Source organism: Tympanuchus pallidicinctus, unplaced genomic scaffold, assembly GCF_026119805.1.
Source record: "Tympanuchus pallidicinctus isolate F22 unplaced genomic scaffold, pur_lepc_1.0 scaffold1, whole genome shotgun sequence".
In the NCBI taxonomy this organism is placed as follows: Eukaryota; Metazoa; Chordata; class Aves; order Galliformes; family Phasianidae; genus Tympanuchus; species Tympanuchus pallidicinctus.
The window spans coordinates 32,894,626-32,911,319 of record NW_026294618.1 but is presented as its reverse complement, the minus strand read 5'-3'; the positions used below and the strand labels follow the sequence as shown (position 1 = coordinate 32,911,319).

Sequence of the window (16,694 nt, the reverse complement as noted above, 5' to 3'; positions counted from 1 at the left end):
ACAGCCCTCTGCCCTACAAGTACTCCTGAAGCATTCCGGCGCTATGTAGATGTGCCACATGAAGAAACTCATTTATTAAGGAGTTTTGCAAGTGCTTGACTTGAGTAATTTCAATAAGCTCGTCTGCTGAAAACAGCTCCTGCAAGATGATGGCCTGCTTGGTTTGCCAAAACCAGCAGGAAATTTGTGGCATTGCTAGAGATCAAATTGAGATCTCCAGAGTGCTATTTAATGTCTCAAGGATAAGAATATCTTTCCTTTCAAAGACTTTAGTTTTGAAATTTGGTGTATCTATTATATGAATAGGGTGGAAATAAACTATTGGCCGTTCTTCATGATGTTCATTTTCTTGCAGTTTTGCTTGTGTTGCTGTTTGCCTGTACAACTTCAAACCAAAGCATAATGGTAATTATTTATGCACCTGAGAAAATAAGCTGAACAAATTCCATTTTACTAGACAAGGAGAGATAGAAATCCATGTTACGAGGCAGTTACGTTTTGCTAGCAATTTCTTGAACATGAAGAACACATGGTTCAGCCCGAAGATTTTTAAACCAAAAGCATATGAAAGAGTATTAGTGCAGGGCAAGATCATACGGTATTCCTCTAGAGAACTTTACCACCAATATTTCAGTCTCAGCGATTTTCTGAGGAATATATCATTTCTATGCACTTAATAACCTTTACCTTCCCTTAAACCTATGTAGACTTTTAGTGTCCACAACTGGCTGTTGTGGCTAGTTCAGCAAAACCATATGCCAAACCTGTCTCTGTGTATTGTCAACCTCGCTACTGCTAGATTGCTTACACTCACTTAGAGACACCCTTCACGTGTCACATCTAAATGTGCAGGTCTCCATCATAGAGATTCTGTAGCCACTCTCTCACCTTGAATGATTCTAGCTAAGTTAGCTGTTGTTTTATGTGAAAATAACTCATTTTTTTCCATTCTACTGCTGATGCACATGGACTAGAACATCATCTGAAGGATGATGGGGACAAACACTTCTTGGTAGTGGCAACTACAAAACGAGGAGCAACAGCCACGTGCATTGGGAAGCTGTGCTGTATTAACAGCTGCAGCCTGGGATGTTCAGCTTGGATATCAGAACCAAACCACCAAAAGGGTCGTAGGATCACAGAATCTTTAGAGTTGGAAGGGACCTTTAAAGGTCATTTAGTCCAACTCCCTTGCAACAAATAGGGACATGCACAGCTAGATCAGGTATCCCAGGGCTTAATCCAGTCTTGCCTTTAAAGTCTCCAGGGATGGGGCATCAGCCACACCTCTGGGCAGCCCAGAATCATGCAGCATTGGCACAAGGTGTGCAGAGAGGTTGTGGAATCACTGCCCTTTGTGGTTTTCAGCCTTCAGCTAGACAGAGCCAAAGCCTTGATCCAGTGCTGGCAGTAGTCCTCTGTCAAGTGGCAGCCTGGTCCGGGTGACCTGCAGAGGTCCCTCTCAACCAATATTTCTGTGATTCTTTACCTCAAGATGCAGCACAAAGGTGTTCTCTGTCCTATCCTGTGCTGATTTCCCAGCATCTCCTAGTTTTGTGGCTGTGGGGTTTTTTTGTTTGTTTTTGTGGGTTTTTTTTGATAGATGTCAAACACTACGCTGATGCTCTTGTGAGCTTTCAAAACTCCATCACTCTCCCAAGAAGCACTGACCAGACGACCTGCATTTTCATTTGTGAAGTAAGGACCGTTTTTTCCCATGTGAACCACTTCACATTTGTCTAAATGGAACTCCGTCCACCATTCTATGGCACGGTCATTCCCCTTCACAAATTTTCCTGAAGTCCTTTGCTTTGTCTTTATTAACCTGTATAATTTGGAAGCCTCACCAGACTGTGTGATCCACAGATCCCTTTTCCAGATCATTTATGAACATGCAGAATAGCTCAGGTTGCAACAGGCTGTTACTGCTAAACTGTCACCTCTACAAAAATTAGTTACTTAGTACTATATTCTATTTCTTGTTTTTCAGAAAATTAGGGTAAGAGAGGTTTGTTTCATTAAGTGAACTCAGGGTAATGGCACCAGTTTGCTCGTGTCGTATCACCCCCACTCTATCCTGCTTTCTCAATCTGCTGTAGGTTAGTTAACCTTCTAAATTTTTCTTTTTATCTTGGAAAATTGGCTAATATGATATTTCCTGATTTCACATTTCTGCCTCATCTCAGGTGACATTCACTAGAAGTTGTCAAGATAAATGAAAAGTGTAAAAATTGTTGGGGAAAAAATAAACTATTTTAAGAAGTATAATCTATATATATGTTTTCTATTTTTCTTCTTCATTTTTAACCAGCTTCTTGAACTCTGTTTCATTACAATTATTTTATTTCTCGCAATAGTAAAATTATACACTGTGGATTATTCTTAGTGCAAATTTAAAGATTCTGGAGGGAGAGAAAAAGTTATTATTGCATTAAAAAGTACCTCAAAATAACTAAAGATTGCAAAAAGACATCAAGAATTTGTATTTCATAGTAATGATTTTTTAGAAGCATGCTGTATAATATACATGGTAGGGCTGTACAAATATAATTGTTGGGAAAGTTCCAGCATGCTAATTTTATCCTTCAGAAGTAATTTTACCTCATTAGAAGACTAGTGAGCCCTTACAGTATTTTTACATGTCCCAAAAATAAGTTTGACATCATATACCAACTGAGAGAGCTTCACATGGAACTAAGCTTTGAAAGTCTGATGCCTAAAATAAAAGAGGGAGGAAAAGTGAAAAGCAACTAAGTATTAACATCAACAATTTGCTGTTTTCTATTGAAGTTTTTCCCTGTGGATCTATGGAGAAAATAAAGCAAGTTTTTACCATCAGATTTGAATGCACTCACAGAACTGTAATTAGTGGAAGGTAGATAATTCACAAAATGAGCTACAAAATGTTTCCAAATAAGATTCTCTTGTGTATATATATATATATATATTTATTATTATTATTATTATTATTATTTCATGTAGAAATCTGAGATAGGAGCCTCAGCTTTCCGTGTGGGCAGCACACACAGGGTGTGGACGCACCGGCTGCACAGCCACTCCCGGAATGCAGTCTGGCCTTACAAGGCTGGACAAATGCATTCTGCTCCCAGGCAGGTTTTGCATACATACAAGTAGTTTTGGATCATAGCAAGAAAATGTCAGTCTCAGGATCTTACCCTATGTAATGCATTACACCTCAATAGAAAGACAAGCTTACCTACAAAGTACTCTTTTGCATAAGAGCAAAGAGGGGAGAGAGAACAGAGATGCATCTCAGGAAAACAAAACAAAAAGTTGATAGATGTCAAAAAAGAACAGAAATGCTTATAACCAAATTAAAAGCTCAGTGCGCAGTCCCTTGCCACATTCAATGTGCAGACAGTAAGTCAGCTTTACTCTCTTCTTTCATTCCGTCTCCTCACTGCTCGTGTGCAGATGTGTACCTCATTCCAAAGCAAGCAATTACTTGGGGAGTGCAGGTAAGCCCATTTGGTCTCCCTTTAATTCTCAAGCTCATCTCAATACTCTTCTAGTTCAGCAGATAGCATGTATTTCACTTCCTTTTTACTTTCCCTTCCCCAAGAAGACTAATTTTATGAGCTTTGACACTTTTGCAGTCCCCAAACATTACACTCGCGATATCTCATTGGCTCATGATGAATGGTTGTGAGATAATTCCTACTGCTTTCAGAACAAAGGGATGTGAAATACAATAGATCTTTCTTACTGGATCAAGAATGGTCTCCATGGCAGTGTCTCTTCTGTAGCAGCTTGTTGCCACAGAAGCCCTTTTGTTATGTGGACCAGTTGGGCTTGGTTATTGTGCTGCTCAGAGGTTCCTGTGACACAGTGCTGACCGGTTAGACTAAGACGTTGAATGAAACAGACCTCTGTTAAAGACCCTGGCACTGAGGACTTGGAAAATATACAATAACTACAATAAATCACATCATTTTTTAAGAGTACACACAGCGAGGATAAAGAAGCATCACTGGCTCAGGAGGATTCTGCATAGACCGATGGACTATCACAGTGCATGCTGTGAGGCTGTTATTAAATTTAAATTGGGTATAGGTGTACAAGGGAGTATGGTGCCAGAACAAGGACATTAGCAATGAATGCAGCGTCATCAACAGAAGAACTTACAGATGAAAAAGAAATAAGTGCGTTATGGAACATAGGGCATCTGTATGAGACTTGATTTTCACCATGTGAGTATATGAAATAAGAGGTCAGGAGGAAAAGAAAAGAACAAAAAAAAATAACCCTACCATTTTGAGGTAGTACAAACAACAAAAAAGATCCCATTTCTGAGTTAAAACCGTGTCAAGCTTGTGGTCAAATCAAGAGGGTGCTTTCTTCAGTGAAGCAGAAAGAAGAAAAAAATGTGGAGATGTAGAAGAGTATGACCCACAGGAAGGAGACTGAATTGAAGGCCCAACGCCCAAGGGCTAAGTCCTGCCTTCCCTGGTTTTCACTCCCCCTACATCTGCATCTAAAGAGAAAGCAGTACTGAATTGTTGCTCTGAGATTCTTATTGTTATAGAAGAGCACAGTTGGCTGTTCAGTCATCAGTGCTAAAACAGCAATGCTTAAAATTCTTACCTGATAAGAATCATGGAGATTAAATACATACATAGAGTGATCACTTTCCTTGCAGAAAATTTGCACAAGGAGAGGTATTTCTGGAGAACTGTCAGATGGCAAATATTTTATCCACCCAATATGTTGGCAAGTTGCCGGTTGGCACTATTAGGGGGTGAAAAACTCTAAAAACTAACTGAAGAAAAATCAAGCAAGTATTTTTGAGAGCATACTACTTTGAAGCAAATGGTTTCCTCCAATTGACACTCCCACTACACTGGAAAATAGAGTGAACCGTAGATGGTAAACAGAGTACAGTAATATCCGTAAGTGACATTTTGATGTGAGGAGAAAAGAAGTGAATGTCCAGAGTTTGAGAAGCTTTGGAAAAACACCTGACTTTGCCTGGCTAAAGCTGAATATTCATTCTCTCCCCAGGCCTCTAGATTACTATAATGGAAACAGCACACTGCAGTGGAAAATTAATAGAGTGATGGTGACATGTTAGATAAACTAAGATTTTTAGCTACCATCAGTGTAGTTGACACAACTGATCAGAAAGGGATTCTAGGGAAATTAAAACTATTGAGGGACATTGTGCCTAGTAACAATATTTAAACTGGAAGGAGGTCTTTGGGAGGGAGACACACGTCTTAAAAGCTTGAGAACTCATAAGAACTAACAAAAACATGTTACCTGAGAAAATTTGGCATTTGGCATAAAACTGAGTGCCTATGGTAATGAAGCACTCTTCTTCTGGAAGCCCAGTCAAATGAGGAAAAGAAGCATTAACAGAAATTAAGTTTTGGAGAGCTCAAAAAGAGAAATCAAACAAACAACAACAAAAAATACAGATGTTGGCCATATCCACCGGTAATAAGAAATAAAGTATTCTCTTATGTGAGGCCACTTTTGACTGAAGGTGACCATAAACTATTTACTACTATCACAAAGATGCCCAGGTGAGTACAAGATTAGTTTTTCAGCTACCACTGCATACACTGGATAAAAAAATAGGGAAAAAAAAACCAAAACAGCATGCTTTAAAGAATCATTGATTTAACTGCATTCCAGAACAGCATTGCATCAAAAGGCAGATCTGACTGTTTATTCTTAGTGAGCTGTGTGTATGAAGAAAGAGTTGAAGAAAACCTGGTGATGCCCTTTTCAAATTCCATTCACAATCCTAAAATAGCTGGATGTTTCTGCTAAAATTGTTAACAGCCTAATAGCTAATAATGTTGAATTTTATAGGGTTTCATTTTAGACTTAAAGCTGAATATTCAGCCGAAATGAACCTAGTCATTTTATACCTCTCAGAGTTGTAATTACTATCTGCTGCCTAGGAAAACAACACTGGAGTAATTGCCAAAATCCATGGTGAACACAGCATCAGATTTGCCAAGAATGCCTTGTTGCTGTCCAGAGCGTGTTAGGAGAAGATTATCTTTGGGTCTCTGCAGCTGGCAGGAGAAAATGAGGGCCAAACAACATCCAGGACATATTTTTAATGCTTCCATCTTCTGCTTCACATTCCACATAGATCTCTCCTGTGTTGTCTGTTCATATATTCTCACTCACCTCTGCAGAGCTGGTCAGGACACAGGCTATTAAGTGAGGGGAAGCACAGCTGCAGCTAACGTAATAGGGAATCTTTTCTGGGGGCGTTACTGAAGTACATAAATGCTCATTACTACCCTTCATGGCTCTAAAATCTCTACATATTTCTAATAGTTTTAATGTTTTCTGTAGGCTTTCAGCTTGCAGCTGGAATCATTTCCACATGCCAACAGCTCAGTGAAAAAAAAAGAGAAGGGAGGCAGAAAGGCTTTGCCCTGAGCAGAGTCCCCTTTGCACTTTCTCAGTGTCAACTTCTGCAGCAGCATTTGCACAGAATCCCATTTCCTGTCAGTCCTTGTGACCTTGCTATTGCTCTAAGGATTTCCAAAGGTCCAGTGTCATTCCCAAGATGTTACAGGCAGAAGTGTCCTCAAAGACAACCCGCAGTAAATATGAATAGATACTGAGGGATGGCTTAGCTTGTATTCTAGGCATTGTGCTTTTTTTTTTTTTCAAAGCCTGACCTAAAGTTCACATTTTTCTTAGTCAAGAGGTGTTTTCAGACTGTCCTGCAACTCGCCTTCTTTCACTGCCACTTGTTGCCCTTCCAGTCTCAGGCAAGGTGCATCCTTATTCAGTCAGAGGGCCTGGCTCTCAGAACAGTAGCACCTTGACTGAGGAAAGTCAGAAGGGGCAAGATTCAGCATGCATTTTTTTCTCTTGAGGCAGGCTAAGAACTAGCAAAATATGTTAATGGACCTGAAAAGAAAGTAGAAATTAGAAAATATGTTATTGTTACATTTTTCCAAAGCTGTTTGAGAAAAAATAAGGGGGTGAGTCTTAGAAAAACAGAAGCTGCTAACCATGGTGTGAGCTGAATATCTTAGAATATTCTGTTTCTGTTTATTCCTGCATTAAAACTCTCTAGCATGCTGTCAAGTTATAACGCTTGTAGCAAAACATGCAGTGAAAGCAGAGCATAGAGGATTGCTAATGATAGCTGCAAGCTGTTTATATCAGACCTGTGCTTTCAGAGGTGTTGTCTATACCACGCCAGATCAACACTAGCACATTGGAATCCTTTTCATCCCAGCAGACCTACAGTTTTCATTTCAAATGACTTTGTGAATTAAACATACTACAGAATCCATTGTTGGTAGCATATTCCATGGCCCTATAGATCATTTCATACCAGTGTGATATTCTTCTTTGATTTACCTGCTAGCACAGCTGGTGAGGTATGAGAGACAAACCATAAGCCCAAATGAGATGGTGGAAGGACTTTTTTCACTTCACAAGCCTTTGTATCTGGTCTCAAGAGAGAAAAATGATGGTGAAGATTTAATATCCGTATAGATTCTCTTCCTCTACTCATTAAACTTTTTGCTTCTGATTATCTCTCCAGCCTGTAGTCTCCCTGAATTCTTTAACTGTAATAAAGAAAACAGATGCAAGAAGATTGACTTCAGAATGAATTTAATGCAAGTTAAAATAAATGGAAAATTATAGCCCCAACTTGTAATGGAAAACTGATATTCATCTGAAGAATTATCACTCATCCACGTACCTCTCCTTGGCCAAGATTTTTAAACTAACAACTGCATATGACTCAGTTACCAAATCCTCATTAGCAGTATGCATAGCCAAAACTCGCTGAGATGGGGCTTGTCTGCCTCTTATGTTTGCACGGACCTCACTTCATTTTCAGCAGAAGCCAATATTGTTATACATTATGAACAGAAACTGTAAAACTTCTCACTGGATAATTCTCTGTCATGGCAAGAACAAGCTACAAGCCTCCAGCTGTTACTTATTCCCCATTTCACTTTCTAGAAGATGCTGAGTATTGTTATGGTACTGAGTCCTCTCTCTCATGCAGTATCTTTCAGTCATTAAATATATGAGCAAGAACCATCCTCCCTCATCTGCTCCTGGTGTTGGCTCTCACCTCCTCATTCGGCTTTGAAAGAAGCATCTCTGTTACTTCATTATGCCCTTTCAAATCCTTTCATAGAGCTCTCCCTTTCTGTGACACTTATAGGATACTCACCACACTTAGGCTAATGATGGGCTGCAACCAAACACCAAGTCTGTTATCATATTGTTCTCTCTCTGTAGTACCCTTTCTGCCCATATTCCCTTAAAGATCTGTATTGGCTGACAACTGTAGAATCCCAGTTTAGGATGGAGATACTTTAAGCAATAACAGCACGAGTAAAGAAATTAATTTTTGCAGCAGGAATGAACTACAGATGTGTACATACATTACTCTAGTTGCCACAGTGCTGGGTATTGGAGAGATTTAAATATATAGAGCTACTTTGCTTGTGCCAGTATCTGTTCTGTTTTAATCATAATTACTGACAGTACGCTGCTGCAGCAACAGCATTTCCACTTGAATATTTCAGTTTTAGTAGTTCATGAACTGCATGTAAGAAATATCCTCTGTTAAAAGTTGGCACTAAAGCTACAGCCTATGAGCAGTTTCTATTTAGTTCAGGAATTTTATCTAAGAACAAAAGATACAATTGCTGTTCCAGAAAACATTCTTTCATATTATCATGTTCAAAACTGACTTTGATGACATTGCTCTGTATTTCAATTATCTAAAATATGAACTTTTAGAAATATAGTCCATCCACTGTTATCAGCTTTGTACTTCCTTGTCCTTTGATAGTGCTGAGTAGCAATAGGAACCCACTGGCTGCAGTCCCATGGATTGGAGGAAGAAACAGAGAATACTAAGAAGCATATGGAAATGCCCATTCCTTTGACTTTGGCAGCTACATGCTGAAGACTATATGCCTAATTTACACGCTCACTACAGAAGAAAATGGCTTTTTGCCTTCCAAGTCAAATAAGCGCCTAGCCAGGAAAAAGGCTTCCCAGCCACTAACGACAGAATAAACAAAGGGGAGTCCTCCCTGACATTGTAAAACTCTTCCAGAGAGTGAAGTTTCCACATTTGTTTGTAATTCCTTCTTCCAGTTTATTTTCTTTATTCTCCCTCGTGGGAGGGCCTTACAATCTGTAGGTTTTACTCATGCCTGTGCTGGGCCATATGACTCTTGCAGTGGTGGATTGAAGCTACAGAGGCCTTTAGGGACTCAGGCAATCCTTCTGCATCTTTCCCGACAGATCTGTCAAATCACAGGGCAGGAGACAGCAAAATCCCAGTGTGGTTGGCTTGACTTGCATTTAGCATATGATCAAAGACTGCCTGTTGCCAAATTTTCCCACAGCTGGATACATTTGACCTAGGTCTAGTGTATTTGCCTCGCTATATGGAACTCGATGAAAATCTGACTGAGGATGTGGCAGCTAGCAATATTTAGAAAGGGGACATAGACTCTGTAACATCATAAATGTAATACCTGATGGAGTTTGTGCAGCAATTTATTAGAAGTTCCCAAGCTGTGTGGTTACACAGACCTAGACCAAAATAACCTCTCTCCACATACTGCTGTAACTGTACATGTAAATGGAGCAATGCACACAATGCACATGTGCGTTTGCTGAAACAAAGTAATGCAGGCATGTCCTTTCTGCAATAACGTTAAATGGTTGAGTTAATTAATTCATTTGATTAACTTGAATATCCTGTGACACAACAGTGCACTACAAGATCCACATGAGTGATATGAAACTAAAGAAGCAAATGTAATGGGACAAATTGGAAGACAAAATTCACTATGACCCTCTCATTATTTTCAAATGTGTACAAGCAGAGCCCACCAAAATTGCTATTGCAATTATATGTGCATACTGAGTGGAGGACGCACCAACTTCTCACAGGAAAATTCCCCCAGGGCAGTAAATTGCTCATCCAGATTATTCATCAGGCTACAGAAAGCCAAGATTTTTAAGCAACAGTTACCAATTTGATAGTTTATGAATATGAGTCCAAGGTTAAAACTGCAGAAAATGAAGTCCAAAGGGAATGAGAAAAAAAATAATAATGGGCAAATACAGTGTCTGAATTTTCCTCATGTACATTAGCACAGCCATACTTTCTGCTGAAATGCAAATTGCATTCCTGCTTAGTAGTGCTATTATCTTAACTCTAAAATATTCAATTAATATTTTCCCGAACTGGATTCATTAGAAAACTACAATGGTATTCCCAGGGTATGGTCCTGACTTCACTAATTTTTTTCTTCTTCTACTTGCCAGAAAGCATGGGAAACACCCAACTCAGTTCCATTAACTGATTTCTTTTTAGTAAAACATATAGAATTGCAATTTGTTGGTCTCAGTTTAGTAATTCCTGAATGGGTCTTTTTGATATGACTCCAGGGAAATGTCTTATTTACAAGATGTTCCTATTTTGCTTCAATGAAATATTTGTTTTGACTTCTAATATCTAATTGCAAAAAATAGAATGAATTAATTACTGTCATTAATCAATAAAATAGAGAAATACTATTGAATAAAGGTTTTAATGCATGAAGTTGGCCAAACTAACATTTTTTAAATGTTAACATTTGTGAATCTCAAATTTAATTGCTTGATGATAAGCAAGCATTACAAAAAACTGACAATGTCACTGAGGCTTAAATTACTAAAGATGTCAATAGGTTACGTAGGAATCAAGATTACATTTAAAAGATTGAAATTGGTATTGGATGAGTAGTTCAGTGGGCTAAAACTATTGTGTTGTTAGGCCATCTTGAGCAGATCACCAAATTTAGAAGTGAGGCAATCAAAACAGTAGGTAAAGAAACAACACTGTAACCCTATAATCAATATGATATTGATTTAATCTAAACCTTTTCCTTCACCTTTCATCTGCAGCTAAAATGCCTTTCACAGTGCAATGAAATAGCTACCCATGTTGATTTTAACCCAAGTTACAGATACAAAAAAAAGAGATGTAATGAATTTAACTAGTCTTAAACCCACTATCAATTTCCCCATCACAGCACCAGGCATAACAGCTAAGGAAAAATGTATGAAGCCTTTTACACAGTAGGCTTTATATCCAATTAATAAGAAAGAACTAATAGCAAAGACCTGCTTTTACATTTAAGCAGCCTAAGCTCCATATAAGTCATATAAGTCATCAAAGTGTATGCCAAGAAAAAATTCACATTTGAGCTGTTTATTTCAAAGTGCATTGTTATCATAGCTGTCAGTTTTTTCCAGTGCATTCTTTAGAAATGAAACGGCCCATGGATTGCTATCATGACAGCTTTAGCATCAAACAAAAAGGTTCTATATTATTCGTTCAGCTACAGTGCGTCGTTCACCACAATTCCCATGAAACATTAAAATAAGAAATCCAATGCTACTGCAATGTGTCTCTGAAAATAAATGGTATATACTGGGCTTCATTGTAAAATGAATGACAAATATCTCTTCCCTGTGGTTGACTGCTTTGTTACAGCTGTAGTGCATTTAATGTATCGATATCACTGCAAAGGAGAACAAGCAGCAAGGTAAGAAAATAGCTGTGAATTCCTAATTAAAGGATTCAAGTCCAGAGATTTCTGGATTAAAGTCTGAAAGTTCAGGTTTTGTGGTACTTTCTCCTTTATTCTTTTTTAGGACGTTTCAATCATTAAACATTTTTGAAAATGGGAGCTTAATCCAGATTTTCACATAAAGAACATAGAATCTGCCTCTCCATGATTTAAAGGGTTTTATGAAAAGATCCACGTATCTTTTACAGTCTTTGCTACATATTTTTAACACTGAGACACAGTAAACACACCTAAAACATTTTCATCCTGATTTCACATGCTATTGTTTTACTTTTCTCTTGCTATTAAAATGGAGCTGATCAGGAGGAAATGAATTCCAGTACTTAAGAGGTGATTGTTTACATAGATTCCTTTCTCCACTATGTAAGTTACAGAGAAAAGTGAAATATCAGTTTTATGTGCTGTCACACTCCCTACCAAGCCATGTATCCAAATCTATCGCAAGAACAATGAATTTTGAACTTTCATATACGAAGGCTCAAAAAATGTATCTGAAAGCTCCAATAGGTTTACAGAAAGGGAAGGATTTCTTTCTTTCCATTTTTTAATCAGTATTTCTTATTTCTCCTGATATTTTTGTATTTCTTTTGTTTCCTTCTGTTTCACACTGTTCTGGAATTCTGGTACAAGATATTCATGTGCACCGAAGACAATAGCAGTAAAATTGCACATGATGCTGTAACTTATGTTATGCTGTGAACTTCGAAAGGTGTCTATAGATGCCAGAAATGTCCTAAAATTCAGCTGCTAACAAAAAAAAGAAAATTAAATAGCAATCTTCTTTTTTCTTTATAGGCCAGTCCAGCCATCTTGTGATTATGGAGAATGTAAAAAATCCACATAAATGTCGTTCATGTTTGACTTGTTCTTACATAAAAGAATGATAGAGGAACTAAATACAGGAATCTGCAAGGTACTTGTACCTTAGGTTTTACCTAGGCAAAATGTCTCTTCTTATTTCCAACTCACCAATGCAAGCTAAGGCTTGACTCGTTCACAGATAAACTGTCAGATCTTCATGCTACAACTACAGATGCACCATAGATGAAAACCAGACACTAATGAGTATGCTCTGGGATTTTCATCAACTGATTTAACCATGTAAGTGCTTTACACAGTAACAATTCCTTTAGTAGTCTATGTGAATAAGTATTTACAGTCAAAACTAGAATTCTAAGTTTAGGTTTCAAAGGAGAATAGCATTGATTTTGATCTGAATTTGGAATGTCTTTTTATTCTTGCTTTCTTCTCACAGTAATACATGATTTGAAACTACGTACTTTAATAATTAAAGGCAGAAACAAAATGCCATATTTTAACAATTTTTGTTTTCATGTTAATGATCTAACTGGCTGTAATTCTGTTAATATCTGGCAGAGAAGTCAGTGTTAGTAGAAAGATGTATAAATAGACAAATTCCATCAGCATATTAACAGTCTTTACAGGTTTCCCAAGTAAAACTGTGGCTAGTGAAATGAGATATTGGATCAAGCCCTGAGTGCAGCACAGCCTGGTCCAAGAGAGCCAGAGAAAACTAACAGGTCTGAAGTCTGTGCCTGAGGATTTCAACAAGATTAGCAAAGGCTGATGAAGAAAAGGGAGGAGGAGGTAGGAAATTCCCCCCTTGGTTCCTCTTCTCCACAAGAAAGAGGACTGCTGGTGTTGGAAATATTTGTCACATTCTTTTGTGTTAGAGGCTGCAGGGTTCTATGTGGGTTGTGAAGAAGAGGTGTGAGGATGCAGCTCTGTGCACGGTCATCATTAAGACCATGCCATAAGGGAAAGACCTGGACAGCTGTTGCAAAGGGCAAGTGGAGAGTCGAGGAATCTGAGTGCTCAAAGGGTAAGAGAACACTGTAGCAGCCAGGTGCCTGGCTGCGAGTGTGTCATTCAGTAAAGAAGATAGCCTAATTCCCACTTAATATACCAAGAACAATTTTTACTAAACTACTACTGCCTTTAGCTGCCTTTAGATAAGCTGTTTGCTTATCTACCTTGAATGCTGCATGCTGCATTCTCAAGACCAGGCATCTGGAAAAATAAATGATTTGTTTTCTCGTGGAATTTTTTTGAAGTTAGATCATAAACTTCCCATGTGGCAATTTAGGTCATGAAGATGATATATGAAGACTGATGTGTTAGGTTTCTCTGACTGGAGAAGAGATCAGATTACCTAGAGAAGAAATGGGAAAGGTTACAACTGGGATCTAAGTGACTCTCTCTGAGCTCCTGTGAGTTCTTTCATTTCTAAAAGTAGCCAGAGTTCAGCATGGAAGAAGAAATGGGGAGGAAAAGTTTTGGACTATTTTATCTCTCAGAGAACTCTTTCTCTTAAAATTCTGACAACATAAGCTAAATGCAACAAAGGTCTTCAGAAAGAAGTAGATTTGCAGGTAGTCACTGAGTAAAGTAAAGATGAGCACCATTTTGAAGATCTGCAAAAAATATGCAGTAAGTTTAATGGGAAAGATACTTACTAAGTGACTAGGCAACAAAATGGCAGGTAAATTTCAGAGATTACTGTAAGGTGACAGGTACAAGAAAAAAACAATTTCCTCGATGAACCCTGAGTTGACTGCTACTATTTTGATTTTAAATCATGACTTACAGATAGGCATTTCTATGAATATATCGCCTTGATGAGAAGCTGCAATGCAGACAGAAAGTTAGGGCATTATTAGGAAAGAATAGAGAGAGAAAAATTTTACTACCCCACAGTAAAATATAAGTTAAAGAAGTCCAAAGATCTTGAATACCTTGTGTAGTTCTTTTCCTTCTCTAGGAAATGACGTAGTAAAAAATGGTATGGCAACAAAGTGGACGCAAAATATGAAAAAATTTCTATGCAAGACTATTTTCTATTCATTCTGAAAAACAGCTGATCTAGAAGAACAAGACAAAGGTTTATAAAATCCTGAGTGTTATGGAAAATAAGAAATGGATAATAAGAAATTATTTTTCTCCATCTTTCAAAAAGTGGGAGACATTCACACTAGCAGTTAACAGGTTCAAAATTAAGAGAAGGAAGTACTTCTACAAGCATATATATTTAGCCTGTGGATCTCATTGCCACATAACGTTGTAGATGCCAAAATCTTGCATAAATTAGAAGTGGTCTGGACAAATTCACATAAGCAAAAATCTGTTCCAGGTTTTTAATGTAAATGGACCACCTCTAAATCAAATTCACCGCCTCTAACTCAGTTGGCTTCTGAGCCAGAATTTAGGAGAGTATACTGGGAAAAGTTAGTACATTGTTTGATAGAAACCACTTGTGTTTCACTGTTTATTTGTTTTAACCGAGGTTGATTTCTACCAACAGCAGAAAAAGGACAAAGAGCAGGGTTTCCTTACAGTGGAAGATGTATGTATATCAACTTATTTAGTCACAAAAACACCACACTTTGTGGAAATAGGAGAATTGAGACAGGTGATCTCAGTAAGTTTTCTCAAAAAATGGAAAAAGACCAGTGTTGGAAACTCTATGAAGAGACAACATCATTTTTCTACAGGTGGCACAGTATCTTCAAGATCCATAAAACCTCATCAGATATAGTTTGAACAGAAATTAACATCTGTCATATTTCTTTATATGTGAAAAATTGCCTGTATTTCTTTATGTCATGAACACACGGGGAATTGCCTCCAGGCTCTTGGCTCTTTGCCTTCGGTCCTCATAAAGTATAATTCTTTGAGGGGTACAGAATATCTTTTCAGTTCAACATTGGTGCTTATTTCTTCTGCGTTCTTTTGTTCACCTTCATGAGCTGCGGGAAACTGTCTCTGCTCTTCAGATATTTAGTATGCTCACTATTCACATTTGGAGACAGTGTTTGGGGATGAGTGGGTCCTTGGTTCTGATCCTGTTCAGTTGTTCTAATGTTTCCATTTGTCTAAGTGCTTTCCCATGTGATAAAATCCAGAGACCTGAATTAAAATATTTGCTCCTTGTGTGGTTCTCCTCCAACTCAGGAAATCATTGTGATTTACCTAATTACTGAAGTTCATTTGGGTTAAGACGCAGATGAAAGACTCCAGCCCACTTGAACCCTCTTCTGAGGAACCTCTGTTGAAGGAGCTCAAAAGTACTCTCTATCCTCCCTGGCTTTAGAATACACTGTAAGCTTTAAGATCCAGCTCAGCTAGTAAAATGCTCTTTCGAAACATGGAAGATGTGGAAGACGCCATGGAGCCATCAAGTCATACCAAGCTGGCTTGGTATGAAATGGTGGTGAGCCCGAGGCTCCCATCTACTTGGTCTGCTGTAACCACTAAGATGCTAGTGGTTGCAGTTCTGTTCTGCTTGTGATGATTAGATGAAGTACTCCATCATTTTCTCCGTTAGTAGTGAGAATTATAAAGATTAGGGAAATAAAGATAAATAAACATACATGCCTCAGGGGAAGTTGCCTGAATGAGACCAACAGCAGTGCAGGGGTTGCTGGTTATATTTCTTCTCAGAGGACATGGTCTGTTTACTTGCCAGATGAGCAGAAGACTTGATACACTTATGTTGCCTGTACCATACTCTGAATGCCACTAAAAAAATACTTAAAAAAATACTGGATATAGCAGTTACAGCCTCTGTGTTGAAGGAGTCAATGATAAAGTTATATTGTCCTTAATGGAAGCTAGAAATGATCCAGTGTTTCGGTCTGTAAGGTTTATTATCACTTTGTCTTCCCTATTCATTGTGGCCAGCAGCCAAGCAACAACATTTCTTCAAAGTTTGGAAGTTAAGCTAAAATGCTTTGGGCTGCCAACATATACAGAACACAATATGTATGTAAGATATGTAATAAATATGGAATATATAATCAGTTCATATATAGATCTGACACTTCAGACTTAGGTCTGTATAATTAGACTTTTTGAAAGGGTTTCTTTACATCTGCAATGCTGCACGTTCTGCCGTTGATCCTGCTGAATCCTGTTGACAAAGCGATATCATGATCAAGTTAAAACAGTCAGCAAGTAGCTTAAACACCAGTAGATGTTTCTACCATAGCTGGGAAATGAAAAATATTGCTAATATAACTAATAAATGCTAATAACGTACAGTTTAAA

General features: G+C 38.0%; 1 long non-coding RNA gene across 2 annotated transcripts in view; it reads right to left on the bottom strand.

Annotated features, from left to right (window-relative positions):
- Nucleotides 1–2,071: 2,071 nt before the first annotated feature.
- The window catches only part of LOC128080547 (uncharacterized), a 29,988-nt gene continuing 15,365 nt past the window's right edge, over nucleotides 2,072–16,694 (bottom strand). Inside the window, exons 3-4 of one of the 2 annotated variants that reach the window (XR_008206730.1) lie at nucleotides 7,363–7,574; nucleotides 2,072–6,903 (exon numbers count right to left, since the gene is read on the bottom strand). This is a non-coding gene — a long non-coding RNA (uncharacterized LOC128080547). Of the gene's footprint in view, nucleotides 6,904–7,362; nucleotides 7,575–16,022; nucleotides 16,558–16,694 lie in introns of those variants that run through there. The other variant, XR_008206728.1, reaches the window with a different exon arrangement.